Genomic DNA, 11,982 nt, shown 5'->3' with positions numbered 1-11,982 from the left:
GAGAAGAAGCATGTTTGGAATTTAAGGGAAAAAAATCAATTCTGTCATCATATTTAGGCTTCAAGTGACCTTAGAGGGTCCAGAGAACCTTTCACACCAGTTAGGCTGTTGAATGAGAGAATAATCTCTTCACAGGTTTTTTTCCTTCCTCTCCTTAAAGTGGCTGGAACTTTTTTTTTTCAATCTGCCTCCTGTGAATGGTGCTGCTAATAAGCCTATTAATGAGGTTCTACAGAGGAGTGTGAATAGGTAAATCAGTCCCAATCTGTTGAGGTTCAGGAGCAAGGGCAGTGAAGCCATCAAGAACTAAAGGTGACAGTTTGTGCTGAAATAGGAACAACAGCTCCAGGTTTCAGCTGAAAGAAAAGACAGACAAGGCCCACATTCAGAATCCTTCTACCCCCTACAGAGCCCTTTTTTCTTTGCAGTTTTTACCCTTTTACAAAGTGTCTTGAGTAGTCACCCATTTTTTTTTCAAAAGCTCTTGAGACGGCTTTTTTTTTTTTACTCTAGTAATGATACCTCAATAGAAGGGAAGGAAAATGAGGACACCAATATTTCAATGTACTCTAAGTTTTAAGAAATAAATTCTTCTGTCTTTTACTGTACTGGAGACAGAAAGAAATAAGGGAAAGGCAGATCAAGAGGGACCTTAACTGTCAGACTTTAAAAAAAATGTTTTCAATTTTTTTTTTGTAGCCCTTTTCAATGGAGATAGGGTTCTTCATACCATTTGATGTTATTTATACTTATAAACTACTGACATTTGAATGTTGAATACTGTCCTTTCAATAAGTTCACTAAATAAAATTTAATGCCATTGATATATTTTATAACTTCAAGTAAAAGCTCTACCAAAATAAAAAGTCAAGAAATATTGTGATATTTAATCTCTAGGTTTGGTTACCTAAGTGTAAAATCATAAGATAGATATTTATAAAAAGCTAAATGGGTTTTAAACAAGGGCATGATATTTCATTGAAGTGAAGCTATTAATAAATATAACCCAACATTGTTAATGTTTATGAATATTGAATTAAAGATGGAATTTTTGGATCAATTTTTTTTACCCCAAAAACTGTTTTCTAGAGCAAGTTTTCTTAACCTGGTAACCATGATTTTTTTTTTAATGGCATAACTTGTACTTCAATGTAATTGGCATCCTTGTAAACCTAACTATTTTGTTTTATATATTTAAAAACGTTCTGAGAAGGGGTTGGTAGGCTTCATCAGATTGCCAAAGAAGTCCCTGACACAAAAAAGTTAAGATCCTTTACTCTGGGATGCAGTGACACTGGCCTTTTGGCTGTTTCATCATCTTCCAGCTCTAGGCATTTTCTCTCACTATCCCCCATGCCTGGAAGTTTTCTCTCCTCAATTTGGCCTACTAATTTCCCTGTATTCCTTTAAGTCCCAACTAAAATCCCATCTTTTACTGCATTTCTTATTTAAACTTTATATAGCTTGTTTTGTATATATTTGTTTCCATATTGTCTCGCCCATTTAATTGTAAGCTCCCAGAGGGCAGGCACACTGTCTTTTACCACTTTCTGTAATTTGGGGTTATGTGCCTGGCACATAGTAGGTACTTAATAAATGTTTACTGATTGTTGTGTGATGATTTTCAGATTTCCTTCTTTAGGGTGTAAAAATAAAATCTTCATTTAGGCTCAAAGATGAAGACCCTGAAGCCACTGAAGTAGAGTCACAGTGGGATGATATTTTTTTTCAGTTTTTAAGTGACTTGCCCAGGGTCCCACATCCATTAAGTATCTGAGGCTAGATTTGAACTCAGAATAATGAGTCTTCCTGACTCCAGGATCAGCTCATTATCTGCTACACCATCTAGCTGCCCTGAAAGAACTGGACAGTATCTTAGAAGCTATCTAGTCCAATCTTCTCTTTTTACAAAGGAAGAAACTGAGCCCCAGGTAAGTTTTGTGACTTGCCTAAGGCCATACAGCTAGCAAGAGGCAGAGAAAGAATTTGGATATAGATCAGCTGACTCTGGAGCCAGTGTTTTTTGATGAACCCCCTTATTTTCATGAGGAGGAAAATGGGGCCCTCCAAAGGTTAAATAACACCCTAAGATTCCACAGAAGTTAATTGGCTGAGCCAGAATTCAAACTTTCTTCTCTGAGTCCAAACCTAGCTTTCTCCCTACACTAATATGGGATCAGTTGGCATTTTAGCCAGAGGTAAAAGCATCCTCCTTCCATCTACCTCCCCAGCTGAATGAAAACACTGAGCGCCTCTAAATGGTGTTGTTCCCTGATGTAGATACTATCAGATGCCTTACACACCAGCTCCGCCCCAGCGTGGGCCTACAAGACACTGGCGGCCTTCTGGAAGCCTTAGATCACTTTTAGTGATGGTGACCTCCACGGCAAAGAGTAACTTTCCTAGAAAATGAGAGAATAAAAGCCACAGATGGCATTATTCCAATAAGCATGATTGGTGGGGAGAGGCAGATGAAAGAGGTTGTCTTAGCTGATAGACTAATGACCTTGAACTTCAAAAGAGAATAATGATTCATGGGGCCTGTTAAGGTTTGAAAACATTAGAGTGAGAGGCCTAAGGTCACAAAACTAGTTAACAATCCAACTGAGACTAGAACCCAGGTCTCCTGCCTTCTGTGGAAATGCTGCGTCCCACATATTGTACATTCTACTCAGTGGTCATTTTTCATTAGGATTAAGCAGGGTAGTCAACAAGTTTGAATGTTTTCAAGAAAAAAATCCAATTTTTAGCTGCCAATTATCCAAATGAGATAGATATATCTAAAATGCCCAAATTTACAGGACAATTAATAACTCTCCGTAACACCACATAAGCAGGTTATAAATGTTTTGGCTTCCTCCACCATAAAGTCTCATATGTATAAAAATCATTTCTTCCCCTAGCTATTCATTTTAATGTATTCTTAGAACATCCAATTAAAGGGACTGAAGATTACTCTACTACTGGTTACTCCTTATCTCCTGATAGCTCTTGCTATTTGCAAGATTTTCTATCCCTTGGCCCACTTCTATCCAAAGTACAATTTACAGTAGCACCAGTAGCTATCACAGCACACTGCAGAGAAAAAAAAATTCCTGTTATTTTAGCCAATACCATGCACACAATTGAAAAGAGATTAATGATGTGCTGTTTCCCCAGCTGAGAATGCTCTCCTTGCTCCCCCTTGCTGCCTACCTAAATGTTATCTATATGTCCTTTAAGGCCTAAAGCAGGACCAATCTCCATATGAAGCCTTCCCTGATCACCCGCCCTCCCCCACCCCTCCAGCCAGCTGGAAGTGGTTTCTTTATCCCCTGAACATCTATAATTCTTATTGTTTAAATTGTTCACATGAATGTTACTTATATATAATATATAAGTATATGATAACACACTTATGATACGGTATATCCCAAAAGTCTTGGTGTAGTCTTAAGCTATTAAAAATTACTTGTGGGGGCAGCTAGATGGTGCAGTGGATAGAGCACCAGCCCTGGAGTCAGGAGGACCTGAGTTCAAATCTGGCCTCAGACACTTAATACTTACTAGCTGTGTGACCTTGGGCAAGTCACTTAACCCCAATTGCCTCACCAAAAAAAAACTTACTTGTTAAGCTTAAATCTTAAAACTTCACTAAGACTTTTGGGATACCCTGAGTATATTCTACGTGCTATTTGTAGTTGTTCATATGGATGTTATTACTTCCCAAATAGTTTGCAAGCTCTGTGAACTCAGGGTCTTATACTTCTCCAACCCCACTCTTCTCCACCCTTCGTATACATGTCCAGCATAATGCTTGAGTACAGGTGGTGTAGTGGATAGATGCTGGCCCTGGAGTAAGGAAGACTCATCTTTCTGAGTTCCAATCTGGCCTCAGACACTTACTAGCTTGTGTGACCCTGGGCAACTTAACACCATTTGCCTCAGTTTCCTCGTCTAAAAAATGAGCTAGAGAAGGAAATGGCAAACCGCTCCAGGGTCTTTGCCAAGAAAACCCCAATGGGGTCACAAAGAGATGGACACAGCTGAAATGATGGAATAAAAATATTCTGTAACTATGCTAAATGCCCAGTGTGTGTGTATGTATATATGTATATGTGTGTATATAATAGCTTTTAATTTAACTTGCTTTAGCCATTTTCTAATTAACAGTCAGGATCTATGCAAGTGCACCAATCTATGGGGGGGGGTCATATATTTTAATAATGCCAGCACGGGTTTATATAGCACACTATATCTAAAGATATACTTTCAATCATAACAACCCCATGGGAATGGTAGGACGAATATCATCATCTCCATTTGCCATACAAGACTCAGGGGAGTTAAGGTGCCTGAGTAGAGGTGGGAGGCAGGACTCACTTCCAGGGAAGGAAGCATGGTACTAGGTTTGTACTCAGAGGATGTGTGGGATTGAATATGACTTATGTGTCCTGGGCAAGTCACAACGTCTTTAGGCTAGACTAGGGGCCTTATCTGAATTCAGGGTGTGAGACTTGAAGTCAGGAAGGCACTGGGTTTTAATCCTGCCTCAAAAATCTAACAGTACTATGATCCTCGGGAAGTCACTTCATTTCTCTATGCCTCAGTTTCCTCGTCTATAAAATGAGGACAGATAATAGAACCTATTTCACAGCATTATTGGGAGAATCAAAGAAAATAATCTATGTAAAACACTTTGTAAACATTAAAACACTATAAACTCTAGCTATTATTGTTGTTGTCCCCAATATGGGCAGTTAGGTGGCTTAGTGGATAGAGTGTTGGGCCTGGAGTCAGGAAGGCTCATCTTTCTGAGTTCAAATCTGGCCTCAGACACTTACTAGCTGTGTGACCCTGGGCAAGTCACTTAACCCTGTTTGCCTCAGTTTCCTCATCTGTAAAATGAGCTGGAGAAGGAAATGGCAAACCACTCCAGTTTCTTTGCCAAGAAAACCCCAAATGAGGTCACAATCCTCAAACATGATTGAATATATGAACATTATTATTGTCAGCAAAAGGAGCCATTTAGATTGGAAGGCCTTTGAGGTCCTCTCTGACATTAAGACCTATGATTTTCTGACCGCAAATCTGGTGCTGTTTGAATTCTAGCATAATGTCCAGAAAATGAGATGACTTCATCTAAAAATGACAAAGTTGGATTTAATAAATAGAGATTGTTTCTTTCACATTGGCTGAAGATACATTACATAGGCAGATCCCAGTGGTTTTCAGTGGGTTCTCCCCCGCCCCACCCCCCACCCCCAAATCAGTTATTTTTGCACCAGTTGCTGAGAGCAATGTCTAATTGTGCAAAACAAACTTGCCCCAAAGTGAACATGCTATATCAGAGTGCTCTGAGGACAACATAGAGGGAGAAACATGTTTCTACAGGTAAGGGAGGCAAACTACATTCCCAAGAGTTCCCTTTTGTTCCTTCTGCTTCAGGCTCGTTAGGAAGTGTATTTGGGGCTGTGCTCGTGTTTATCAATGCCCTCTAGTGGTTGGCACACACCAGGAGCGTTCGTGGACCCACACAAAGAGGGTGCTTCTTTTCCCTAGGAACCCAGCCCATGAGCGGCCGTACCACAACTGGCTTGCCTGGGTGTGAATCTAGGTTTCTCTAGTCAAAGGTTAGGAGTCCTCCCCAGTGCCACGGAGGCAATTAGCTAACGATGTTGGGGCTTGTCTTTGACAGGAAATAAGATGCTTTCAAAAGCACACCTCGAATGGAATGCTTTTGAAAGGGCTTCAGTCTTGAATATTGAATCTAAAGAGGATCACAAGGAAGATTAGAAATTCTGCAGAGAGGTAGAAAAAGGCCAGTTGCAGCAAGATACCTGATCTGACTTTGGTTGTTGGTTTTGCTTTGAGGGGTCCATGCTTTGGATCTTCTCAAAGACTCAGACTCCCATTTCTGGCTCCACGCTGGACCACTGCACCTGGATATCCTGCCAATGTGTCCATCCGGATTTCTTTATCTTCTCGACTCTCTCCCCCACAACCAGACTCTTTTCAGGATTTCCTTATTCCTATGAACGGTGCTAGTTATCCATGGCTTTTCCATTCACCTTCCCTTCCCAGCTAATCAGTCCCAAGCCTGATTTTGAAATATTTCCTGCGTCTGACCATTCCTTTCTATTCCCATTGCTACCTTCCTAACACAAATGGTTATTACTTATTTCTGGACTCCTCTAAGTTTTTTCATTGGTCTCTCTGCCTTAAGTTCCTCCCCCATGCCAATTAATTTTCCTAAAGCTTTTAGATCAAGAGTTCTCAATCTTTTTTGTGTGTCGAAGACCCCTTTGGCAATCTGGTAAAGAGTATGGTGCCCTTCTCAGAATAATCTTTCTTACCTATGATTATAATGAAAGGAAATTCTACAATTAAGGTTGTGTGAAAATAAAGATGCAATTTTCATTTTCCCATCCAAGATTACAGAATGCCTGAAATCTATCCTCAGATCCCTTTGGGAGTCTGTGGACCCTAGGTTAATGTCATGGGGGATTTGTGGTGGTCCTTAGGAATTCCTTGATAAAGAATTACACTCTCACACACAGTCCAATTAGAATTAAAGTGGTCTTTTATTTGGCACTAGGAAAGTAACTGAGTGGAAAGTCAAAGACTTCACCCCTCAGGAAAGAGGGCTTAGAAACATTCTCCTCCAACAGAGGGGAGGCAAAAGCTTTTATAGAGGATAGATAGGTATCCACTTGAAAATTGGAAAGTTCCCTTTTGGGGCGGAGTGAGGAAAACTTGAATGTTTGTCATATTCCTGTGAGTTGAGGGGGATTTTTTTTTTTGAAATGATGGTCCTGACCTTTGGGGTTATTTCTATCCCCCAGCTCTGGTCAGGTAGTAGCCACGCCTAATTGACTTTCCTGCCATAGAATTTTATCTCCCTCCCTTTACTCCTTAGGTATGTCTGTCCTAATATCTAGTTGGTCAATCTAAACTTTGATAGTCCCTTGATTCCTCGATAAGTCTATCCTAGTATCTGGTCGTCTTTGGTTTTGCTTCTCACAGGAGAAACTTCTTTTAAGAACCTCTATTTTAGAGGCGATGCAGTCTGGTGGGAAAATCCATTAGCCTTGGAATCAGGAGACCTGGAGACTGATCCCAAGCCGGATACTTAATAGCTAATAACAATATAACAATATCCTACTTAAATCACAGGCCTTATAACCATTCATTTTTAACATAAGAAAGAGACACATCTTATGCTTGGAGAATTTACCTAGTTATAATTACCACTGTTGAAACAACAGTGACATAAGCGTTTGGTCCTGGCTCCTAGGATACCTTTGCCATATGAGTCTAACCAGGAGCGCTGGCCAACTCAGTCAGGATTGCAAACTAACAGCCTAGTCCTAGAGGAGATACTCTTTTGTACTTGAGAGTAATCAAGTTACTCAAATGGGTCCTGGGTATACCAGTACAGACTAAGATTATACTTCATGACCATATGAATACAATAGGCCAAAGTTATGGCAGATTAGAATGTGATTTCCTGGTGGGGAGGCAGGGGAAGGAACTAAATTGTTACATATTTTGGATTCACCAATCATTCTGCCTGCTTCTGTCAACTAAAGTCTCCACCCTCCTACCCACCTACTGTCAATCCCTTCCAAGGATCCAAATCTGACCAGGCTACCTCAGGACTGCTGTTGGGGGTGGGCTGTGTATACCTTAAAGAACTATATAAATGTGAGTCGTTACTATTATTATTAATTATTATTAATCTTATCACTTCCTCGTTTAAAAAATTCAGTCTTCCTCCCCTTCCCTCCTTTCAAATAAAGTACAAAAACCTTGTCCTAACTTTACAGCTCCAATTTATCTTCCCACCTTATTCCTGTAGGATTTCTCTTTACATTAGAGAAGCATTGTGTCATAGTGGATAGCACACAAGCCTTGGAGTCAGAAAGAACATGATCAAACTTCTGCTTCTAACATTTATTAGCTGTTGGAGCACCTCTGTGAACTGCAGTTTCATCTGTAAAATCGGGCTAATGATAGTACCTATTTCACAGACCTGTTGTAAAATCAAGTGAGATCATTTATGCCAAGTGCTTTGCAAACCTTACAATGTCATATCAATGAGAGTGATTGTTACTAGACATAACCTATCTTCCTTCCAAACTGAACCACTTAGCTTATCATTTTGTCCTTCTCCATAATTTTGCTGATACTATTTCCATCACCCAGAGAGCTTCCATCCCTCTCCCCTTGACCACCACAAACACACCCTGCCAAAGCCCCTGGCTATCCTTCAAACAGCTGTTTCTTCTAGGATACCTTCCCTTCTCAGCTCCTGCACCACCTTTTCTGTGAAGATTTCCTAGATATTCTCCCAATTAATGACTAGTGACTTCCCTCCCTAAACAACCTGGTACTGATTTTTGTGTTTCTGTATTATATAAACAAACAAATGAATAAATAAATGAATGAATGAATAAGTGAACAAATAAATAAATAAATAGATGAACAAATAAACAAATGGATAGATGAATCAACAAATGCATGTAGATGCGTGTATGCACATGTTTAGATTGGTTGTATATGTGTATGCACATATATGCATGTACACATAGAGACATGTGCATGTGTGTATAATTCTAGATGCATATTTACATATTTTATAAATGCATATAAAAATACACACACATATATGTATATATTTGTCATTTGTCATATTGTTTCAGTTGTCTCCCACTCTTCATGACCCCATTTGGAGTTTTCTTGACAAAGGTAGTAGAGTGGTTTGCCATTTTATTATTATTTTGCGGGGCAATGAGTGTTAAGTGACTTGCCCAGGGCCACATAGCTAGTAAGTGTCAAGTGTCTTAGGCTGGATTTGAACTCAGGTCCTCCTGAATCCAGGGCTGGTGCTTTATCCACTGCACCACCTAGCTGCCCCCTCCAGCTTATTTTACAGATGATAATACTGAGGTAAACAGGGTGAAGTGACTTGTCCAGATTCATGCAGCCAGTAAGTCTCTGAGGCCAGATTGGAGTTCAGGAAGGTGAGTCTTCCTGATTTCAAACCCGATGCTAGCAGCCCCACATATATATGTACCTTATGTCTTATATATCCACACAGATATATGGCCTGAAAGTGAAATATGGTGGAAAGAGCACTGGCTCTGGCATCATATGTCCTGGGTTAAAGTCCCATTTCTGATACTTACCACCCACATGACATTGGGCAAATCACTTAACCTCCCTGGGCCTCGGTTTCTCCATCTGCAAAAGTGAAGGTATTGAACCAAAGCTTCTCTAACTGTTGTTCGCATCCCCATAAGGGGTCACATACTTCATGTGGGGGGGTCACGAAAAATTTGGCAATGGTAGAAGGTTATGTATACCTATTTTATATGCCTATGCCAGAGTTGCATAAAAATTTCTTGGGGAAAAAGGGGTCATGAGTGGAAAAAGTTTAAGAAGCCCTGAACTAGATATTCCTTCCTGCTCCAGATCTATAATTCTAAAATGTGAATTCTGTTCTTGTCTCTACCACTAACTAGTCAAGGAATCTTGGGTAAGTCACTTCTTTTCACTGGGCCTCAGTTTACCCGTTTGCAAAATGAAAGGGTTGTCCTTTGCAGCTCTAACTTCTTACATCCTGAGGATCTCTTAGCTTTGACATTCTGAGAATCTAGGAAATATTTGCTGAATGAATTGCCCTCTCCATGTCTACCACAGAAGAAGGTCAGCCTATTTCCAAACTTCCTTTCATTTCGTAATGCCTACAATCAAACATGACCTACTCGGAAGCCCTCTACACACCTCCCAAAGTTAAGACTTGATTATCTTTTAGAATTAGGACACAGTCAGAAGTAGAATGTGTACTTATGTCCAAAGAAGTTTGCCAAGGGTTTAGCAGGGAACACAGAGGCAGCCTGTGCAAAGTACATTGGAATGGAAGTAAAGGGGGGGGGAAAAAAAGAGCTTGGGCTCTCAAGTCAGGGGACCTGGGTTCAAATCCCACTTTCCACATCTGCTTCCTATAGGGCCTGTAAAAATTTATTTCATTTCTCTGGGCCTCAGTTTCTTCATCTGTAAAATGGACTACATGGCCTCTGAAGTCCCTTCTAGGTCTAGATCAGTGATCTTATGATCTGTGTCTCTCTTCTCCTTTGGACCAAGCATCAACAAAGTCAATGTCAACAAGCACTTACTGTGTACTAGGAAACTGTGCTAAGTGCAAGACGATCTCTAAAATCTCTCCTGGCTCTAACATCTATGCTTGTATGATATCATGGAATCACAGAATTTCAGCACTGGGTGGGAGACACTATAAAGTCCACTAAACACGGTTGTTCTAGGCACTAATTTCCATAAAATCACAGTAGAAAGACAATGTTATAGTGGATAAAGAAACAGTCCTGGGGTCAGATAGATGGGGGTTCGAGTTTCACCTCTGATACAAACTAGTTTTGTGTCTCTGGGCAAATTGCTTAAATTCTCAGTTTCCCAGGAAATTCTCTTTAATTTTATTTTTACTGAGAGCCATAAACGGGCACACTAATCCTGGAGATATTATAAAACTCTACCCAAATGCAGTCATATTGAAAGAATATAATCCATGTGCCATACTATATTCCCCACAATGAGACTATTTCTGGTTTGATAATAGTGGTATTCTCTAGGTGAGAGTCTCACCAGCTCAAAACAGCAAATATCTTTCTACCTATAATTCATTTTATTACCAAAAAGTAGAAGCCAGTTCCCAGGTAATTCTCAAAAATCAGTTACCATACCAGCCTTGGTGAAAGGACTTTATGTTCCTTATATTTAAATTGAGTCTAAAACGATCAGGGCCACCAAAAAATAAATAAATAAATAAAATCAGGGGCAGCTAGGTGGCACAGTGGATAGAGTACCAGCCCTGGATTCAGGAGGACCTGAGTTCAAATCCGGCCTGAGACACTTGACACTTACTAGCTATGTGACCCTGGGCAAGTCACTTAACCCCAATTGCCTCACAAAAAAATATAGATAGATAGATAGATAGATAGATAGATAGATAGATAGATAGATAGATAGATAGATAGATAGATAACAATCAGGGCATTTCATGAAGTGACTGCTAAAGTTCCTTCTACCTCTAAAATTCTGTGATTTTATGATTTTTTTTTTTTTAGTGAGGCAATTGGGGTTAAGTGACTTGCCAGGGTCACACAGCTAGTAAGTGTTAAGTGTCTGAGGCCAGATTTGAACTCAGGTACTCCTGACTCCAGGGCCGGTGCTCTATCCACTGCGTCACCTAGCTGCCCCTGATTTTTTTTTTTAAACTGATGGATAGACTCCTATCTCTGTTTTCTTCTGAACAATCTTCAGGGATAGAGGCTTTCCAACATACCCTGAAAACCCAATTGGTCATTCTGATGGGAAAGAATGTACTCATCCTTAGGGGTAACTGAAATTTTTCCTACTAGTTTTATGCCATTAGTATTATCTGTGTGTGTATTTGTATGTGCATGTATATAAACCTCTCATTTTAATGTTATAAGGAACTCCAATCCAGTGAGTCAAAAATTCAATCCACAGATTAGCAGTTTGTTCATAATGTATAATACATGTCCATAATAAAGAATAGCTTTGGACACCCCAAGAGGGGTTAAGTGACTTGTCCAGGGTCACATAGGTCAGAACTAGGATTTGAACCCAGGTCTTTCTGCCCCTGATGGTTCTCGATGTGCTATGCTCCAGCACCACCACCCCCTCTTCTAGTTGACTTTTATTCAGCTTTTTGTGGACAATGAAAACAAGTATGAAATATCCTTATTAAATCACCTCTTCGTTGTATCCATTCTGTGTTCAAGTCTTCACCTAACCTGGCTTTATTTTACTTATCCAAATGTTTTCCTCACTGCTCCCATATATCCTTCTTCTAGTCCAGCCAATTTATTGTTCCCTTTGTCCTATGTCCTTAGGTTATTTAGTGCTTAGGTTATTTCACCCCTCTGTCCACAATGCCACACCCCTAATCCTCTCTCT

The sequence above is a fragment of the Dromiciops gliroides genome, chromosome 2, assembly GCF_019393635.1.
Source record: "Dromiciops gliroides isolate mDroGli1 chromosome 2, mDroGli1.pri, whole genome shotgun sequence".
Lineage (NCBI taxonomy): Eukaryota > Metazoa > Chordata > Mammalia > Microbiotheria > Microbiotheriidae > Dromiciops > Dromiciops gliroides.
This window is presented reverse-complemented; position numbering follows the sequence as displayed.